Consider the following 20,448-nt stretch of genomic DNA (forward strand, 5'->3'; position numbering starts at 1 on the left):
AGAGGACAGTACTATCTTCCTATAAGATAGATTCTAAATGTATTTTACCTTTTTAAGCTGTGTGCCTTCTGGGATCATATTGTGAACAGAACGTGAGTAAACTCTTTTATACTTTTATAAAGACTGTGTCGTGTCTTGTATTTTAAGAGGGAACAAAGGGGAAATTACCAGAGTAATTATTATAGAGGTTCTAGCGAACCTGTGCACACGTTACCGTTGCAAACTTAAAGGGGAATGTCTATAAACTCTGCTGATATTTTGGGAACTTGTTAGCACAAGTTGGATAAGGATATAATTAGTCAATATATCCTCTCCTGCACCCCTGAACATTCCCACAGTGACTAGATACTTGTAATGTATGCCAGGCAATCTGGCACAAGTGGGTAGGGTTGTCATCCGCCTAGAATTGCCGAGATTTGGCTGTTGGAAACAGAGAAAAAGGTCCTGCAATCCCAGGACAGGCTAGGAATCCTTATGCCTTGTACCCACCAAGAGTATCACATGCTCAGCTGCAGCAGAAGGGGAGAGAGAGTGGACTACTGCACAGGGACTGAGAGCAGCAGTGGTAGTAGGATGGGCAGGGGAATGACTGTCCTCTAACAGGGTCCCTCCCAAAGCACCCTTATCCTGCTAATGCCCTGGAACCATGTGGAAAACCAAGTGTTCAACCGAGTCAGGAGTCAAGAGGAAAAGGTGGAAAGGGCGAAGCACAAGGAAGGGAGCTGGCACATGGCAAGATGGCACAAGGGGAAGGGCAGTGTCAGGGAATTGGAGGCTGCAGGGGAAACCATGAGGGAGGGAGACAAATATAGAGAGCCCAAGCCGGCATTCAGCAGCGTCTCTTCCTCGTCAGAGGGGGAAACTGGCAGGGGGGAGCCTAAAGCAGGACCCAGCCATTCACAGGGCAAAACGAAAAGGAAGCGTCATTTCCGGGAATGGGCTTGTTGGCAGCGTCACAGACGAAAGTCAGATGACTCATCTGGATAGCTGAGTATGAATGTATGTGTTTGATCTCTCGTAAACGGCTTTGAAGTAGAACAATAAATCTTGTGAAGAGATGGCGCGAAGCCCAGAATGTTGCTTTACTAGCTTATCAGCACCCTCACCCCTCACAGGCAGGCACCAGAGAACAGAGGCTGGGCCTTGCCTCTTCCCTCCCAACTTCATCTCCAGTCACGCTTGGCACCTTTCGTAGTCATCCACCCCCAGCAGGAAGCCCAGGAGGAAGCCGATGGCACGCTGACGCTCCTGTGGGCTCTGCTTCGACAGAACGTTGGGCAGAGGCCGTAGCAGGAGGCTGGCGAAGAGGGTGGCTGCAGGGAAGCGAAAACATTTGCATGAGAGGAGGCGGGAGCAGGAGGAAGGCCAGCTCCCAGCCAGGACAGGCAGGCCTTACCTAGCATGTTGCCACTGACGTTGTTGCTCTCAGAGTATTTCAGCAGCTCCCGCAGGAAAGCCACCACGAAGCGGAACACGTTCTGGTGCGACCGCGGCAACTGGCAGATCACCTGCAAGACAGGGAGGGGCAGTTTGGAGTTTCAATGCAGAGCTTTGCTAGAGGAGGGGCATGGATCACTAGCACAGTGTACTTTTTATGTTTGCAGGTTTAGACCTGGCATTAAAAAAATAATTTTTAAAATGGTAACCGGACTAGAACTCTGCTGGGAACTTTGGGGAATAATACAACTGTAGAGTTGGAAGGGACCACGAGGGTTAACTAATCGAACCCCCTGCAATGCCTAAGGTGGGGCTCGACCTCAGGACACTGAGATGAAGAGTCTTATGCTCTACCAACTGAGATATCTTGGGGGAAGGGCCATTGCTCTGCTTTTCATGCAGAAAGTCTCAGGTTCCACCCCCAGCATCTCCAAGTAGGGTAGGGAACATCCCTTGTCTGAAATCCTTGAGAGCCACTGCTTGTCAATTTCGACAATACTGAGCTAGATGGCCCAGGGGTCTGATTCAGTATATGGCCGCTTCCTGTGTTGGAAATTGAAGCGAGGTTCACTGAAACAGGTGGGCTATTGTTACAACTCCTTGTCAGAAAGCAAAAAGACAACATGTGCGCACCCCACCCCCCTCCACAACCGAGAGGGATGGTTATCAAAGGAGACATCAGCAACCTCTGCAGTTAACAAGGCTTCCCAGACCAGACTAGCCCTCCTGCCAGTGTGCCGATTTACTGGCTTTCAGGGATGTTTTAGTGGATTTCCTGTTACTCGCGGCAACATTTGGACTAGATGCCTTTGGAAATCCCTTCTGATTCTATGCTTCTGTACACACCACAGACCAGCCAGGAAGAGATGGGGCTCTGGGGCCGACCTGGCGACAGAGGTGGCTGTCATGGGAGCACTCAAGGCAGAGCTGATACAGTTCATAGCAAATGACTGGTTCTGGCACTGCCTCCAGGAAGATGAGCAGAGCTTCGGCCACCAAGTGGTCACTGCCAGCTATTGACAGCCTGGCAAGGGAAGTGTTCTGTCCTGTTACCTGCAGCCTGCCTCCTTCCCAGGCTGGTCCAAAGCAAGAAGCTTGGTCCTTATACATCTGGGCCCACCTTGCAAGTTCCCCCTTTTGGCGCAAGGTGGACCTTGAACCCACAGCCCTGAGATTAAGAGTGTCACGCTCTACCAACTGAGCCACCCCACTGTAATTATCCCACACCTCCCCTCTTGACAAAGCCGCCTGCAAAGCTGATCTGCCGAGGAAATGTCCTTCTGCAGGCATGGTTTCAATCCAAACAACAAATACTGGTGGTCAACTCCAAAAGTGCGGTCAACAAACCCTGCTTGCCAAAGAACAATTGAATGCACCCTTGAAGCTCCTTTGCAGCCATGTCTTTACCTGTCTCCACACCTGATACCACGTATGATGCTAGATGTGGGGGCTGCGGGCCTGTCAAGATTCCCCACCTCTGCTCTATCTAGCCAGGCTGATGTTTTCAAATGGGGGTTAAAGCTGTTAAGTTGTTTGGATGCATGACTGGACTTTACTGTGGGCATTTCATTTTGATGTGTCCCAGAGCCTTAAGGATGGGGTGGCCTAGGAACCTAAGCCACCAGGTATATAAAAGTGAGGTCCACTCCAGCCAAGAGCTAAACAAAACCACCAAACAGCCCTGCTCCCCAACAATGTCCCCCAAAGAGGATACGGATCGTCTCAGGAATGCTGGTGTCCAGGCACTCAGTTATCTCCTGCAGCTCGTCCTGCGTCCCCGGGGTCTGGAAGAGGTCCTCCTGAAGCAGAGTATCACCCATGCGTTAGGAAGGGATGAGGTACATTCTGGATAGCACGAAGAACAATCCAGCCCTGGGGTGCATAATGTGAGATCAAGGAATGCCACAATGGAGAGAAGCCCATCACCAAGAGGCTGAGAATTGTATCCCACCTCCTGCTTTCCACAGTAGCATTCCTACTACCCCTCTCATGATTTTGGGCAATGGGAGAGTGAAATCATTCCCCGCTTCTTCTAGTGGCGAGTCTCAGAGAGCCACTTTGCTAGGGAGAGACAGACAATGGTTGTGAACACTTGGGTTTTTCTGAGCTGTTCTAAGGAATACCGTATGCTGGATGTCCCACCCGCTGCCGCTCCTCCAAGGTGCCACTATACTCACAGCAGGAGTTTGTAAGAGCGAGTTGGTAGCTAAGATATAAATAAATTGTGACGTTTGGAACCTGCACACCCCAAAACTGGTACTGGATTCCGGCCAACACCCATCCTTTAAATGGTACAGTCCCCCTCAGCTCACCTGGTGGCAGGCATTCTTGAAGAGGTGGTCCACCAAAAGCCATATCTCCTTGGGTATGTGCAAAGGCTGCTCAGTGGAGTCATCACCATCTTGGGGTACTATATCCAGAAACTGCTTCTCCTGGAGGTCCAATGACAAGGGGGACTGGCATGAGAGCCTGACAGAATGTGTGCCTGTATGCATTCTTTCCTTGCTCCAGCTGGGTGGACAAGTCTTGCCTTCTGAGGCCACAACTAGGGCTGGGCGATATCTGGCTTTCAACACTGTGATATATCACTAGCTAAACATTGCAATACACCAATATATCACAATGTCTAAAATAAGATGGAGCTATGTAGAGGCATTGGCTGGCTTCACGGTTTTCCCCGCATTGTGATTTTTGCTGGCGCCTGCTCTCTTGTGATTTGCTGCCCCCTGCAGGAGGGCAGGGGAAAGCTGAACCGGCAGAGTGCACAGGAGCTGCAGGAATCTAGAGAAGCATTGTCTGGCTTCACAGTTTCCCCCCACTTTGTTTTTTTTTTTGCATAGTACACACACACATCATGATTCGCAATATATTGCCAGGTCAAAAATTATGCAACCAGTATCACTATATAGACTTCAAGCTGATTTGAAAATATATATAAATTAACATATCACCTGGCCCTAGCCACAACAAGCATCTCAAGTGGGGAAACAAAAAACAAATTGCTTGCACCCCAAATCCAAGCTCCCCCTCCCCCTATTAATATGCAGCTAGTAATCCTCCCACTCCGGATGTGCAGTTCACCCAAAAGCTTACTAAATATGCAGCTGTGGACATGAGGGTTGGCTAACATTTTATTTTAATTGTTGGAACCTGCCCTGGGACCTTAGGGTGAAGGGCAGGAAATAAGTAACAAAAACAGCAACAGAACATGGATGGGCCTTCATAGGTTGATGGGCTGCAGCCCCAGCCAGCATGATGAGATGATGGGGTCACATGTTCACCACCCCTTGTCTAGAACACGTTGCAGAGGCAGTGGTAGAAACTGAACAACAGCTGGAGCCCCAGCCCACGACTTTGTCTGGGCAATGCAGCACACAGCAGCTGGTGAACAATGCCTCCTGCTTCCTTCCCATCTTCCTCTCCAGAAATGTTCAGGGTGGTTAGTTCTATCTCAAGCTACCACATTCAAGAGAAAGAGAAAGAGAGGAGGGGGGAGCAAGAGAGCTTTAGGAGCACAGCAATGGCAAGCAGCCCATCACTAAAAGGAGTTGGCAAGGATGGAGAATTTGATTCCAACTCCACTTCCTCTCATCCCCAGGGAAGCTGTTGATTAGGACCCAATTCATCCCCACCCCCCGCCGCCAATACTCCCCGCCCCTGTCTTGAGAGAGAGTGTGTGTGTATTGGTGTGGGGAATGACACATACTGTATCAGAGTCTTAGTGCAAGAGTAGCTGATGCATGCTAAAGAACACAGAAGCATTGCTAGGTTAGATCAGCATTTTGTTCCCACAATGGCCAACCACATGCCCTTGGGAGTCCATAGGGACACGGGTGACAATAACACTGTCCATCATTGTCAGGGAACTGCCATCGCAGCTAGCAGAGGAGGCGAGACTCAGCAGCGATGCTGGAGAGGGGCCAAGCGGGGAGAGAGGCGAATCCCCGGCTGGGGAAGATAATCAGCGCTACACCAGGGCTAGAGGGGGGCCGATGGGGGAAACGGAGAGTAGGCTCCAGGACTCTTCGCAAGAGACCAGCGAGGAGAGCACAAGTCCTCTGCTGCCTACGCCCACCCTGCACAGAAGACTTTCACGCAGGGAAAGTAGGCGGCGACTTGGTGTCAAAGAGCTTCTTTGCTGGAAGAGGTTCAAGAAACGCCCACTGACGGATTCTGCCAGCGACTGAACAGCCACGGAGTGGAGGGCTGTCCAGAGGGAAACGGCTCAACCAGGCAAACTAGCCTGCAGAAGCGGTAACGTATGCACAAGCAACCCTTAAAGCCATTACAGCAATCCGTCAGTCCCTGAAGTTGCTTGTGCGCAGCGGCAGGCAGGGGAGCATAATGAGTCAGACTGGAGAAGCCGGCGGCGCGGAGCGAGCAGCTGGAGTGCAGAATCTGGTGGAGAGGAACCGAGATTTAGAACAGCATGTGGCTCTGCTGACGGCGAGGCTTGATGAACGGAGGGCTCAGGATGCCAAGGTCAGACCCACCCCCATCGCAAGGAAGGTACCGGGGCTAGTGCACAAGTTTGGGGGGAAGCCCCAGGACTACAACGCGTTCCGGATGGAAATAGAGTACGCTTTGGAACTGCAGCATGATAATTTTGCGGATGACGGGGAAAGGGTGGCTTATATTGTCGGGCATCTGGAGGATGGAGCGCGGGAATGGATCAGGCCCCTAATGGCAACGCAAAATGCCGCCCTGAAAGACGTCAGGACATTTTTTCAGGCAATGAATGCAATGTTTTCAAGCGAAGTGGAGCAAACTGTGGTTCGACGGCAATTGATGGGGTGCAAGCAGGGGAACCAATCTGTTAGAGAGTACTGGTCGCGCTTTGCGATGTTGATCCACCGGCTTGGGTGGGATCTGGACGCTGAACCCATTCAGATGTTGTTTGAGGAGGGGTTGTCCCCAACGGTCAAGGATGAGCTTTCCCGCATGCCCCGCCCGCAGTCGATGGAGCAGCTGACCAAGGATGTGCTTGCGATTGGAGCAAGACAGGAAGCCCGGGCTCAGGAGAAGGGGAGCATTACCATGACTACCGCATTCCTGAAATACCAAGGCAACCTTCCCAGCCGGCAGAGCCAATGGAAATAGATGGCGCGCGCACGCGAGGTTTCAAACACCACGGAAGGGCGCAAGAGGGAGGGAAAGATTGGAAAGCCCACAAGAAGTGTTTCCTCTGCCAACGGCCAGGACATTTTGCCAGGGTCTGCCCTCAAATAAAGGCCTGGCAAGGGATGGTGGGAGCTGCTGGCTGTGAGGGGGAGGGGAAAACGGAGCAGGCCCAGGGAAACGGCCAAGCTTGGCTGCCAATCAGCGGGGGCAGCAGCCAAGCCAACAACCAATAGAAGTGCCCCAACCAGACCCTCCCAGGACAGCCATAGCCCTAGAAGTGGTGCTAGAACTCCCAAATGGGTACCCAGTGAAGGTGAAGGGGCTGCTGGATTCAGGCAGTTCCTGCAATTTCTTCAGCAAGAGCTTCGCTATGGAACACCAACTCCACCTGCTACCTCTGGATTTCCCCTTGCAGGTGACAACCATAGACGGCAGGGAACTTCTGGGAGGGGAGGTGACGCACCAGACCCCACCAATGAGAATGAGGGTGTCCAGGCACACAGAGACCATTGCCTTTCACGTAGCCACACTGTCAGGACCCCCAATAATACTGGGAATGAGCTGGTTGGGACTGCATGATCCAGTAGTGGTATGGCACCAGCGGTCAGTCACCTTTGGGTCAGCTTACTGCTTGGAACACTGCATGGGGGGGGGGAACCCCAAGGATGACAGTGGCCAGGGTGGCTGGAATGGCTGTGGAGCCAAAGGGGAAGGTGCCACCCCAATATGCTGACCTGCAGGAGGTCTTCAGCGAGAAGGAGGCGGATAGACTACCCCCCCATAGGCCCTTTGACTGCCAAATCAACCTACTCCCAGGGGCTCAGTTGCCAGTGGGTAAACTGTATGCCATGTCGGACAGGGAGATGCAGGAGTTGAGGGAATTTATTGACAAGAACATGAAAAGAGGTTTCATAAGAGAATCAATGGCGGTGGGGGCCAGTCCGGTGTTCTTTGTGGACAAAAAAGACAGAAATCAGCCCAGATTAGTCGTAGATTTCAGGGCCTTGAACCTGGTATCGGAACCCGTGACCTTCCCAATGCCCAGGATTGACAATATTTTAACAAGGGTGAGGCAGGGGAATTTTTTTACCAAGCTGGACCTCAGGGGAGCATACAATTTGATCAGGATGAGGGAGGGGGACGAATGGAAAACCACCATGTTCACCCCACTGGGGGCCTTTGAGTACTTAGTTATGCCCTTCGGATTACAGTCGGGCTCCGCCTGTTTTCAAGCTTTCATGCACCACGTGTTGGGTTCCCTGCTGTACAAGAACTGCGTAGCCTTCTTGGACGACGACTTAATCTATTCTGACAATGAGAAGCAACATGTCAATGACGTCAGGGAAGTGCTAAAGAGACTGCAGAAGCACCAGTTGTGGGTCAAGCTGGAAAAATGCCAATTTCACACAAGGGAGGTCGAGTTTCTGGGGTACAAGTTGTCAGACAAGGGCCTAGCTATGATCCCCAGCAAGGTGCAGGCGGTACTGGAATGGAAGGCCCCAAAGACCCGGAAGGACGTGCAGAGGTTCCTAGGTTTCAGCAACGTCTACAGGAAGTTTATCAAGAATTTCACCTATTTAACTGCACCCATCACAGACTGTCTCAGTAGCAAAAAGAAGTTCGCCTGGACGGAAGGGGCCCAGCAATCCTTTGAAAGCCTGAAAAAAGTGTTCGCATTGGAAGAACAGCTCCTGCACGTGGATCTGGAGAAACCCATGAGGCTAGAGACCGACGCGTCAGACCGGGCCATAGGAGCCGTGCTTTTGCAGCCAGGAACCCAGCAAGACTGGAGGCCGTGCGCCTTTTTCTTGAGGAAGCTGAACAAGTCGGAGCAGAACTACATGGTGTATGACCGCGAACTGCTAGCTATCTATGCAGCATTTCGCCGATGGAGACATTTGTTAATAGGGGCGCGGCACAAGATCCAGGTTTGCACGGATCACAAGAACTTGGAGTACTGGAGGACTGAGCGAGTACTCAACCAGAGACAGATTCGATGGGCACAAGAGTTCTCCAAGTTTTCCTTCGAGATCCGGTATGTGCCGGGAGAGGAGAATGTGAGAGCCGGTGCTCTCTCCCGGAAGCCGGAGTACATGGAAGGAGAGGGACCGCCGGAAGCCCGACACATGTTCCCCGAGGACAGATGGGTGGGGGGGGGGAGTGTTGGTTGGGAAACGGGAACTAGCCGGTCTCACCAGGGATGACGAGTTCGCCCAAACTAAAATCAGGGAACTACGGGAAGGAAGGGAAAACCATGGAGAGTTTGAGGAAAAGGAAGGGGTACTGTACTATAAGGGAGCACTGTATGTACCGGGGGAGACCTTGAGGGGAAGGGTACTCAAACAACTCCACGACTATCCAACAGCGGGGCACTTTGGTCAGCACAAGACCATGCTGCTCATCACCAGGCAGTTCTGGTGGCTAAGGGTAAGGGAAGATGTACGGGAGTACGTACGGGGGTGCGACCGCTGCCAGAGGGCAAAGGGGGAGAGGGCGGCCCCTGCTGGGTTACTGGAACCCTTACCCACGCCGGGAAGACCCTGGGAGGTGGTGTCCATAGATTTTATGACAGATTTGCCCAAATCAAGGGGGAAGATGGCAGTTGTGGTAGTAGTCGATCTACTGACAAAAATGTGCCATTTCATAGCTTGCTCACATGCGGTGACAGCAGAGGAGACGGTCAGATTGTTTGTGGATCACATCTTCAGGTTACATGGGGCTCCCTCGAGGGTCATCTCAGTTCGTGGGAAACAATTTACTTCAAGGTTCTGGAGGAAGCTCATGAGCTTGCTGCAGGTCGAGGTGAGCTTCTCGACGGCGAGACACCTGGAAACCAACAGGCAAGTGGAACGAGCGAACAGTATACTCCAGCAATACCTACGCTGCTACGTCAGCGAGAGACAGAACGATTGGGTAGAGAAACTAGCGCTGGCTGAATTTGCGTACAATAACGCTGAACACGTGTCCACGGGAATGAGCCCGTTCATGGCTAATTATGGGTGTCACCCCAGGGCCTTCCCGGGAAGGGGGTAGGAAGGGTGGAACGTACCTGCAGCAGAGCAGTTTGTGGAAGAAATGGAGGCCTTGCACCAACAACTCCAGATGAATTTGGAGAGGGCCAAGGAAATCTACAAGAGGCAGGCAGACAAGCACCGTCGGGAAGGGGAGACCATACGGGTGGGAGGCCGGGTGTGGTTGTCAACCCAAGGGTTACCCTTTAAGGGAGGGTGCAAGAAATTGCAGCCGAGGTGGCTGGGACCTTTTGAGGTGACTCAGCAGGTGAACCCCGTGGCATTCAGACTCAAGCTGCCTAACAGCATGAAGTTACACCCGGTGTTCCATAGGTCCCTACTCTCTCCGTACAGGGAGGGACGGGAATTCCCCAGACGGGAGGGAGAAGTCACCACACACCCGCAGGTAGAGGAGAGGGAACACCACAACCAAGCCACGGAAATACTCAATTCCAGGTGGCGAGGGCGCAAGGTAGAGTACTTGGTAGCGTGGGAGGAAGAGCCCCGGTCAGAAGACACGTGGGTTCCCGTGGAAGCAATCCATGACGGGTATCTAGTGGAAGAATTCCACAGTCGGTTCCCACACAAACCACAACCACCAGCGAGGTTCTGGGAGGAGCACTTTGGCACCGCCGACGTCGAGGAGGACTTTGAGGGTTTTCCTGCCTCCGAAGAGGAGGGAGGAGAAGCGTCGGGGGGGGGGAGGATTCAGACTGGGAGGCCCACCCTGCGGGGAGAGATCAGAGCGGGTGGGAAGCGGGGTTTGAATCCTCTGAGGATGGCAACAGCTCCTTCTGGGGATTCCCTGCATCGTCGGCCGAGGACAGGGACGAAGTTGGATCCAAAGGTCGGGTCGGGGGTGGAGGTGGTTCTGGGGTGGGGGGAGAGATTTATTTGGAAAATAAATCCTGCGTCCAGTCAGGCTTCCCTGCGTGGCTCTGCTGGGGAGCTGACCTGGCAGGAGAGCAGAGTAGCAGCGGTCCTGCGTCCGTGTGAGATAAGGGATAAATCAAGTCCAGAGACAGCTCGGTTCTTATCTCTAGTAGCGTTTATTTACAAAGCAGTAAACCCATCAGAAACTTCCGACATTTCTCTGTGCTCCAAAAGCACACACACGCAGCCTCCAAGCTATGCTGCGTGTCAGCCAGAAGCGAAAGCAAGTCTGAACAGTGACACAGACTGTGACACACTTCTCTGCGTCAAGCTCCTCCCACATACAGGACACCACGGAGTTTTAACCCTGTCAGTTCCAAACTCCACATGTCAGGGAACTGCCATCGCAGCTAGCAGAGGAGGCGAGACTCAGCAGCGATGCTGGAGAGGGGCCAAGCGGGGAGAGAGGCGAATCCCTGGCTGGGGAAGATAATCAGCGCTACACCAGGGATAGAGGGGGGCCGATGGGGGAAGCGGAGAGTAGGCTCCAGGACTCTTCGCAAGAGACCAGCGAGGAGAGCACAAGTCCCCCGCTGCCTATTCCCACCCTGCGCAGAAGACTTTCACGCAGGGAAAGTAGGCGGCGACTTGGCGTCAAAGAGCTTCTTTGCTGGAAGAGGTTCAAGAAACGCCCACTGACGGATTCTGCCAGCGACTGAACAGCCACGGAGTGGAGGGCTGTCCAGAGGGAAACGGCTCAACCAGGCAAACTAGCCCGCAGAGGCGGTAACGTACGCACAAGCAACCCTTAAAGCCATTACAATCATGTTCCCCAGAAACTAGTAATCAAAAGCATGTGGTTTATGATAATAGTGGCAATAAATAGCCACTGATAAACCTATCCTCCATGATTCTAAATGTATACAGCTGTCCAAATTGACAGTCACCACTGTCTCCTTGATGAATCCCTAGCCGGAATTAAGATTGCCGGAAGAAATATCAACAACCTCAGATATGCAGATGACACAACCTTGATGGCAGAAAGTGAGGAGGAATTAAAGAACCTTTTATTGAGGGTGAAAGAGGAGAGCACAAAATATGGTCTGAAACTCAATATCAAAAAAACGAAGATCATGGCCACTGGTCCCATGACAAGTGCCTTCCAGTACAGGCAACTCCATTTACGTGCGTTCGAGGCACATGCACACTGCCGCAAAGCTGGAAGTGGCACTTGAAGGGGCAAAAATGTCCCCCCAAAGAGCACAAACGCAGCAAAGTGGCATGGAAACAGCATCTAGACTCCCTCCCAGGAGCTTTTGCACCGACCTTTGAGGCCTGTGGAGAGTTGGAGCAAGGAGTTTTGCAGGGAGTCTGGCAAGTGCTGCTGGTTTTCAAAAGGCCTTTCAAAAGGGTTTCCGGAAGTTTAGAGGGTGTTTGCAGGCTTTTCCAATGCTGTCCCCAATATATGCAATTTCATTTAAATGCACAGTACCTCGGAACGCAACCCCCGTGTAAACGGGGCGTTGCCTGTACCTGATTTGAGCCCACTACAAGAACATCTAGAGGATAGCAAACCAACTCTTACCTTTTCTAGGAAGCTGTCTTCTCCCTGAGATCAGAGGAGGAAGGCAAGAGCAAAAGAAAAGTGGGGAAAAGACAACAAAGTGTGTTAATGGCACAGGCCCTGAGAAGAGAAAGAAACAGCCTGTTGGCTGAACAGTATCTGGGCAGATGGCAGGGAAATGCACACGGTTTAGTGGCCCTGCGAAAGGGCAGGTGGGAGGACCAGAACCTGGGATGACTCAGTCAAGGCAAACAAAGGGCATGAACATCACACAGGAAGCGAATGCACAGCTACAGGAGCTGAAGCTGAATGCAGTGAAGGACCCCCAAGCCACACATTTCTGAGTGGAAGAGCAGCTGTTTTTCAAGCAGGCAAGCAGAGTGGGAAGGGTAGACATTCAGCAAATGAACCTGCCAGGTAAATGAACCCCTTTCCCTACCAGGTCAATAAGTCTGGTGACGGGAACTTCGCAAATCAGCTGCCTCATCCAGCACAAGGCTTCCAAGGAGGTCCCGAAGCAGCTTGGTAGGTAGCTCTCACTGATGGTGAGGAAATAGTCCTTGCCAGGGTCAAGGTGAAGGACAAAGATATCTTCAATCTTATCTTCTCTTGAATTGAGAAGCGTCACAGAGTCCTTGCTGACGTACACATCCAGGGAAATGTCCGCCGTCTCATCTAAAACGGGAGGAGGTCAGGTAGATACACTCTTTGGCATAGTCAAGTTTGTTTGTTTGTAAATTAAAAGTTAAGATAGTGAATAATTTAACAGAAGGACACAATATGAGCCTGCTGGATCAGGCCAATGGCCCATCTAGTACAGCGTCCTGTTCTCACAGGTGTATGTAGGAAACCTTAACTTCAAGAATTAGGAAAAGAAGCGACTCAGTTCCCACCCCCACCCCACTTTCCTCTCTATTCCTCCAAAGCAGCAGCTGCACAGAAGATGGTGACAGGATACTGGGGGGGGGGGGTAAGAGAAAGTGATCCTAACAAAAGAATATAAAAAGGGAAAGCATTTATTTGTCTCCTAAAGGATTTTTGCACCCCCAATGTAACTTTCTTTTTTAGTCTACATTTCACTGAGTTTTTAAAAGTTTGGCTAGTTCTATATGTTCCCCAATATATTTTTGTTCCTCCACAACGTAAAAATATGCATTTTTAAAAATAATAATAATAATTTTTTGACGGACTGCTCTCACTGGTTCCCTGCGATGCCAAAAGGTTTTTTGGGACTCTTCAGCATTTTGGGGCTTCAATTCATTTGTGTGTGTGTTTGTTTAAAGCTGGTCACACACACTTTTACACTTTGGGCTCACCTGCTTTGATGTGTGGCCCTTGGAGGCTTGAGCATGGGGCAATGCAGCCCACAAATGTTAAGCCTCCCCTGCTCTACCAAACTCCCAAGGTTTGAGGGAGGAGGGTTGGGAAGAGGAGGAGAAAAGGAAGGCCTTCCCTAGATGACCCTTGGGGTCCCTTTCCAACTCTACAATTCTATGACTCACTGGGCTCCAAGTATCCCTCGCAGGGCTCAGTGCGAAGCCATGCTTCCAATACTGGCTGTCACTGAGCTTGGGGATAAAGGAGAAATGGAGAGTGACCTGCCCGTTGTTTGTGATCTGGAACTTCTCCTTCTGCAGCTGCCGGAACTTCACATTCTCAAACGAAAACTGCCGAGCAAAAGGGGGGGGGGGGAGGAAAGAGAGTGCTTGCCTTCAGCAGATGGCAAGGAAACGTGTTCCAGGGGGAAGTTTGTCCTTGGCCCCGGGCTCTCATTTAGGGGACTGCACATGCAACAGGTCTAAACGCCACCACACAGTGGCCACGTTTGTTCTTGAGTGTCCATGTGGGGCTCTCCAGATATTGCTGCACTTGCAACTTCCCATTGCCACTGGCCATGTTGGCTGGGGATGATGGGAGTTGTAGTCCAACATCTGGGGGGCACCACACTAGCTACCCCTGGAGTATTTGCCTGTGAGGAAGAGGCTGCAGCTCAGTGGAAGGGCATCTGCTTTGCATGCAAGGGTCCCAGGTTCTATCCCCAGCATCTCCAGGTAGGGCTGGGAGAGATCCCCCGGAAATCCTGGGGAACCACTCGGAGACAGTATAAACAAGACTGAGCTAGATGGGCCAAGGGCCTGACATGATATAAAGCAGGCTTCTCCCCCCCCCCCCCGGTCTTTTTGCAGCAAACCCTCTTTAAGGGGCTGGAGAGGATCCTATTCATCTTTACCTCCCTCCTGCTGAGCTCCAGTGAGGGAAGGATTTCGTTCTCCATTCTGTCCATCAACTGAACAATATCCTCAAACACTTTCCGGTACCGTCGGTTTTCCACAACCTTCATCTATGGGGGGGGGGGGACAGAGCACATTTGTTGGGGCTATGGACTAAAAAGGGGGGGCATGTGTTAAGAGCAGAAATGCCTGATGCACCCCTCCCCGTTCCCAGCCCTGAAAGAGGCAAGTACTGGAGGGGCCACTAGGGGCGCAATAGAAGATGGCTGACAATAACATCTCTCCGACCCACACGAGGTAATTTGGAGGCTGTGATGGGAGTAAATAGCCTCCCTACCCCCCCCCCCGGATTGTGGGGTGGGACTGCCCTTGCCTGCTGTGCCCTATACCACCCCCGAATTTGTGGGGATGGGGGCACTGGGCACAATGCCCTCCTGTGGGATTTTGGCGCTCCTGGACGCCGTCTCTGATCCGCGCCACTAGCTGCAAGAACTTCAAAAGAAACAATTTGGATGAAGCGAATGCACATATTTCAAGGAAGAAGGGGGAGTAAAGACTGCTAACAGAAGAGATCTCTGATAAAACAAGAAGAGTCGAAGGAGCAAGTATAAATCATGAGAAGATACGCCAATACTCGGTATGGCAAAGGGACTGATGGGGGAGGGGGAAAAAACCTTCCTTTCTTTCTTTTATGTGATTAAACAAGAACCCCCCTCCAAGTCAGAAATGTCGTTTTAAGGACTTAAGCTGTGGATTTAAGGCTGTGTGGAGATAAACTTTCGAACCAAAGCATGTTTTGAGAAGAGCGTGGAATGTATAAGGGCTTTGGAATGACGCAGTTAAAAGTGCCGTCGCCATATTGGGAAGTTCTGTCGGAGGACTTAAGTCTGGGAGGAGAAATAGAGAAATAGAGCTGTTTTTATATTGTGGGTGAAACTCCTCAGAGGGACTTAAGAACGACAGTTCTGTAATTAAAGATGGGAAAAGTGATGTTATCTATGAAGGCGATGATATATGGAAACCATCTCGATTTGAGGATTGGAAGAATGGAAAAATTCACACAGGATTATTATTGGTGTTTATCGGCTTAAGGAGACTATCAGAAGAGATCATAAAGAAAAAAAGAGAAAATATATGAACAAGAGGTGATGTGGAAACAGCAAGATAAGATTGGATAGAATTATGAACTTTGTTTGGACTGATTTGGACATTAACACAGTAGCAAGAAGATGATCAGAATCCCCCTTTGGATCTTGAAATATGGGTCCCCTCAACAAAATTTAAAATTCGGCTTTGCAATTCGGAATTTATGTGATGTGATGTGATTTGATTTGATTGGCCGGTTAATAAAAATTATTTTTTTTTAAAAAAGGAAGAAAGAGGCAAATACTGTAACTCTGGGAGCTTCCCCAGGGATGGCAGCGGTTGCGTGGCAAGTCCCCTCCCCCCAAGTGAAATGAAGACACTGGACACATTATTTAAGGTTAATGGGTGTAAAAGGCCACAACTTTATTGATTACAGGAATTGGAAGGTATTGGCCTTAGGCATTGGCTCCTATCGACTACCCGGCATGGGGACCGGGAAGGGTTATCTACCAGCCATGGGAGTCCTGTTGAAGTACACCAACTAGGATCCCACGGGTGTCATAGCTCGGGGGCGTGCCGGAGGCTCTCACCTCCCTAGGTTTCGGACAGGGCAACACCCTCCGGAGTCCTCTACCAGACTACCCTTTTCCTTGGGGGAAGGTGATGGCGCTTCCTTCCCCCTTTATTTGCATAACAATTACCCCTGTCAATGCCTAACCGCCAATCGAGCAAAGCTCGCCGCCAATACCTTCAAACCTGTAACCAACTCCTAATCCCAGCCATGATGTCCCCCAACCAAATGTCGTTTCCAGCATCTGACAGATGCATGCCATCAACTCTGTAGAGGGCCTCGTTGCAGTAATTGATGGTGGGGTGGCTAATGACACACCCACCCAGAGCCACCACTCTACGCGCCACAGCCCGCTCCAACACTTTTCTTGCTCTATTGATTGCAACCGGGCTCAAGCTATCCCTCCATGTCCTCCTCTCAAGCAACGAGGACCACAAGATAGTAATGTTTGGATAAACCGCCATCAGATCAGCAAAGTCATCGAAAATGTTCCATCTCAAGTCTATAGCTTTGCGGTATGCTAGGTCATTCTCCCCCCACTGGATAACCAAGGCATCAGGTGGGCCCTCAGAAGCGGCTCTCGCCATCACGGCTGGCTTGAATTCGTTCCAGCGCATCCCTCTTCGCGTAATCCAAGCCACCTCAACATTTGAAGGTAAGTTCAAGTTTTGCCCCAAACCGGTGCTCATGGCTCGATTCTTAGCCCAATGCACAATGCTGTGGCCCACCAACCAGATGCGCACCCTCATGTATTCTGGAAGGAAAATGAACAGAAAAACCCAGGTCAGGAACCAGGCAGCTAGTCATAGATGCTTTCTAACATACGCTTTATACGCATTAGATTTCCACCGCCCCAAGTCCTTTATCCTATCAGTTGAGAGCCCGAGGTGTACCGCAGTGGTAGCGGCTCCAATCTGAAAGGAGTGAGCTGCAAATTCTGCTGCAAGCAGCCCGCATGCTGCCAATGCCATTCGCATCACGCAAGTAAACTGGTGCCAGGCCAAGAGCGATCCATCCGCGTGAATCAAAAAAGGGCCGGGTCTGTTGGGTCTTAAATAGAGGAAACGCTTAGTATCCCTAACCGGGCAAGGTCCACTCCCTTGTGCCGCTGGTAAGCGAAGGAGGGCCCCCTTATCCTGCTGGTCCATCTTAGAGCTCCGTACTTGCACCATCAGGTCAGTACTGGACAGGGTCAGGTCACTTAGGAGGATGCCCCTATGGCTGTGGGCCGCCCCCCTTCACATACAACCTCCCCTATACGGAGGGCACCAAAGAAGGCCATGGAATAAGCAGCTGAGAATAGGCGAGCTTCATATTTTGACCAGCATATTGTTCTTAATTTCTTATGGATCTGGGTCAGAATGTCGAAAGTTATGGGCCTCCTCTTGTCAGTGCTAGGGGGCTAGAGCCTGCACCAACCCTCTAAGGCCTTAGGCACTACAAATTCAGCGCACGGATCTGTGGCAAACAAGGCTTTACAAAAGTATGAAATCCCTGCAGACTGGATGTTAAGAGTCTTTGGTGCCCTGCCCAGCTCCTTCAGGTGGGCTGTTGCGGAGGACCTCCCTCATTGAAGGAACTGAATCCTGCCTCGCATTGGGTATACTGTTGCGAAACTTTAGGAAGTCGGCCCACGCTTTCTTATCAGATCTCATTGTGGAAGGGGCAACTGCACCCAATAATCCCTTCATCACTTCTCGCTCCCGAGGCTCCAGAGATGCTCCGGGAAAGGCAGCGGTGACTGTTGTGCATCCGGCGCTAATGAGCGAAAACGCTCCATCTGAAAACGAGACAGAGCATCCGCGATGTCATTATTAACGGCAGGCACAAATTTGGCTGAAATATATATATTCTGCTCAAGGCACAAGAGGACAAAGGACCGTAACAGGTTTCCCACTCTGGTGTAATGCGCAGACTGTCTAGAAAGAACCGCTACTACTGACTGATTGTCTGTATTGAAACAAACCCTATGATTGCGAAACTGTCCCGCCCATAAATGTACTGCCACTACAATAGGAAAAAAATCTAAAAATGTAAGGTCTCGAGTAATGGGCTTGCCCTGCCAGTCTGCAGGCCACCTTTGAGCACACCACTGTCCCCTGAAATAAACACCAAATCCCAGAGAACCCGCCGTGTCTGATTACACTTGCAAGTCAGCCTTGAGAGCCATAGTATCTTGCCATAAGGATATGCCATTATACCTGTCGAGGAATTGAAGCCAGACTCCCAGATCGGACTTAACTTCTTTGGAGAGGCGTACCCTATGCTGGGGCGCCCTAAGGCCCGCTGACAATCTGGCCAGGCGGCCACAAAAGGGCCGGCCTGGTGCCACCACCCTACAAGCAAAATTTAAGTGACCTAACAGAGATTTGTCTAAGGGTAACCTTCTTTAGGGGCAGGAGCTGCTGTATCAATGCCTAAAGGGCGACCAGTTTTTCCAGGGGGAGCCTAGAAGTTTGGGCCACGGTGTCTAACTCAATGCCCAAATAGACCAGAGATGTGGCTGGGCCCTCCATTTTGTCAGCTGCCAGTGGTACTCTGAGCAGTGGTGTAGCGTGGGTTGTCAGCACCCGGGGCAAAGCAAGTAATTTACACCCCCTAACCCCTCCACACTGCACCGCACGCCTGGCACCGCCCCCCCTCCACAGTGGGCGGCGACCCAGCGGCTCGGATCGGATTCGCACAGCCAGCACTACAGTGAGAGAGTGAGTGAACCAGGTAGGGGCAGAGAGCTGCGAGTGCAAGCGCCCCCCCAGATGTTGTGCCCGGTGCGGCCGGGGCCCCCTGCACCCCCATGCTACGCCACTGACTCCGAGGTCCCCCGCTAGAGTTGTGAATGCCTCCAAGAGGGCAGAACTGTTACGAAAAAGGACCAATGCAACAGCGAGCTGCAGCTGGCTGGAAAGCCAAACAGGATGTTGATGTTTGGGACAAAGGGACAGTCTATTCACTGTACTGAGCGCCGGATGTTAGCTCAGAGTGTCATCTGACCTGTACTGGAAGTACAGGGGTGGAGTCTCTCTCTCTGCTGTTGGTGTTTGGTGAGTGCAGACGTGTTTCTCTGTACTGCTGCAAAGACAGAAATAAAGGCATGTAAATACATTTCTGTCTGTCTCTTTCCCCTCCCTGGGGAAGGCAGGGAGGAGGGAAGAGTGGTGTGTTCTTCTCACGTTTGAGGAGGATCGCCGATAGAGACCTTGCCTGTATCCTGCCGGGAGTCGCAGACGGGGAGGTCAACAAGGAAATCGAGCCGGGTGCCTGGAGAGTGGCACATTCCTCTGACACGGCACGAGATTCCCTGACATGCTACGCCACTGACTCTGAGGTCCCCCCGCTAGAGTTGTGAATGCCTCCAAGAGGGGAGAACCTCGCTGTCTATTATCTGCGACCAGAATAAAGTCGTCCAGGTAATGCGACACGCCCAGAGACCCTGTCCTGAAGTACAGGGCCCAATCGAGAAACGTACTAAAGGACTCTAATGCTGAGCATGCGACGGAGCAGCCCATAGGCATTGCTTTGTCAATGAAATACGCCCCCTCAAATCGAAACCCCAACCAATGGAAATCTGATGGATGCACCGGCAGGAGGCAGAATGCAAACTCAATGTCACATTTTGCTAGAAGTGCTCCTCGCCCAAATCTGCGAATCATTTTAACTGCCTGGTCAAAAGAGGCGTATTTCACCATACACAGTTCCTGAGGTATCGCATCATTGACAGAGCCTCCCCTTGGGTAAGAGAGGTTGTGGATCATGCGAAACTCCCCCGGAGCCTTTTTCGGTACAATGCCCAGCGGGGATAAGTGAAGACCCTCGGGGGGGGGGGGCTCAGAAAAGGGACCTGCAACCCTACCTGCCGTGATTTCCTTCTGTATCTTTTCCCTAACTATCCCAGGCCTTTCCCATACAGACTTCTGATTTTGGGGATCCCCAGTGTTGGGAGGAAATACCACGGGGATTCTGAACCCCATGGAGAATCCTTCCCAAAGGTATATTGCGGCTTTTCTATTGGGGTATTGGTCTAGGAGGGCTTTGAGGGGCTGGAGGCGGATGGGGGAGAAGGTGAGACCAAGATACAAGTTACTGGCGGTTACTGGATCCTTGGTGAGAGGATCAGGGGCACCTCTAGCATTGTTGTTGAAGTACCCCCTGCCCCCCGAAAGGGCTGTTGCTTATTCTTAAAGCATGCAGAGGTGGGGTGGTTTTCCAGGCACCGTTCACATTCGTGAAGATACTTACAGGAAGGTCACGAACACACACCCCTGCTGTACTCCCAGCACTGGCGGCACTGTTTTTTTTTTTTTTTTTAAAGATATTTATTGAAATTTCAAAAGTTATACAAAAAAAGTAATAAAAACAAAACACAAACACAAAAAATAACAAATATAAAAAACAATATACAAAACTAAAAACTATTTAAAAACAAGTAAAGTTTCATTCCCTTTTTTTCTTATAACTTACTTCCTCGACCTCCTCATACCTCCCCTTTTTGTATTCCAATTTCTAATTATTAATTCAACAAATCCTCTCCCTTAATTTTCATTTAATTTTGTGCGA

General features: G+C 51.1%; 1 long non-coding RNA gene and 1 pseudogene across 2 annotated transcripts in view; both read right to left on the reverse strand.

The window, feature by feature from the left end:
• Positions 1 to 20,448, reverse strand: part of LOC310835984 — a 948,096-nt gene that overhangs the window by 192,472 nt on the left and 735,176 nt on the right. The gene's annotated exons all lie outside the window — the stretch shown is intronic.
• LOC310836056 (inositol polyphosphate 5-phosphatase OCRL-like) overlaps positions 1,164 to 20,448 on the reverse strand; it is a 58,063-nt pseudogene continuing 38,778 nt past the window's right edge. Inside the window, exons 6-13 of the transcript XR_014568654.1 lie at positions 14,237 to 14,347; positions 13,509 to 13,673; positions 12,446 to 12,681; positions 12,028 to 12,051; positions 3,750 to 3,869; positions 3,152 to 3,236; positions 2,323 to 2,450; positions 1,164 to 1,508 (exon numbers count right to left, since the gene is read on the reverse strand). The product of XR_014568654.1 is annotated as an inositol polyphosphate 5-phosphatase OCRL-like (transcript). The remainder of the gene's footprint in view (positions 1,509 to 2,322; positions 2,451 to 3,151; positions 3,237 to 3,749; positions 3,870 to 12,027; positions 12,052 to 12,445; positions 12,682 to 13,508; positions 13,674 to 14,236; positions 14,348 to 20,448) is intronic.

Source organism: Podarcis gaigeae (genome assembly GCF_964106915.1).
Source record: "Podarcis gaigeae genome assembly, chromosome: W".
Lineage (NCBI taxonomy): Eukaryota > Metazoa > Chordata > Lepidosauria > Squamata > Lacertidae > Podarcis > Podarcis gaigeae.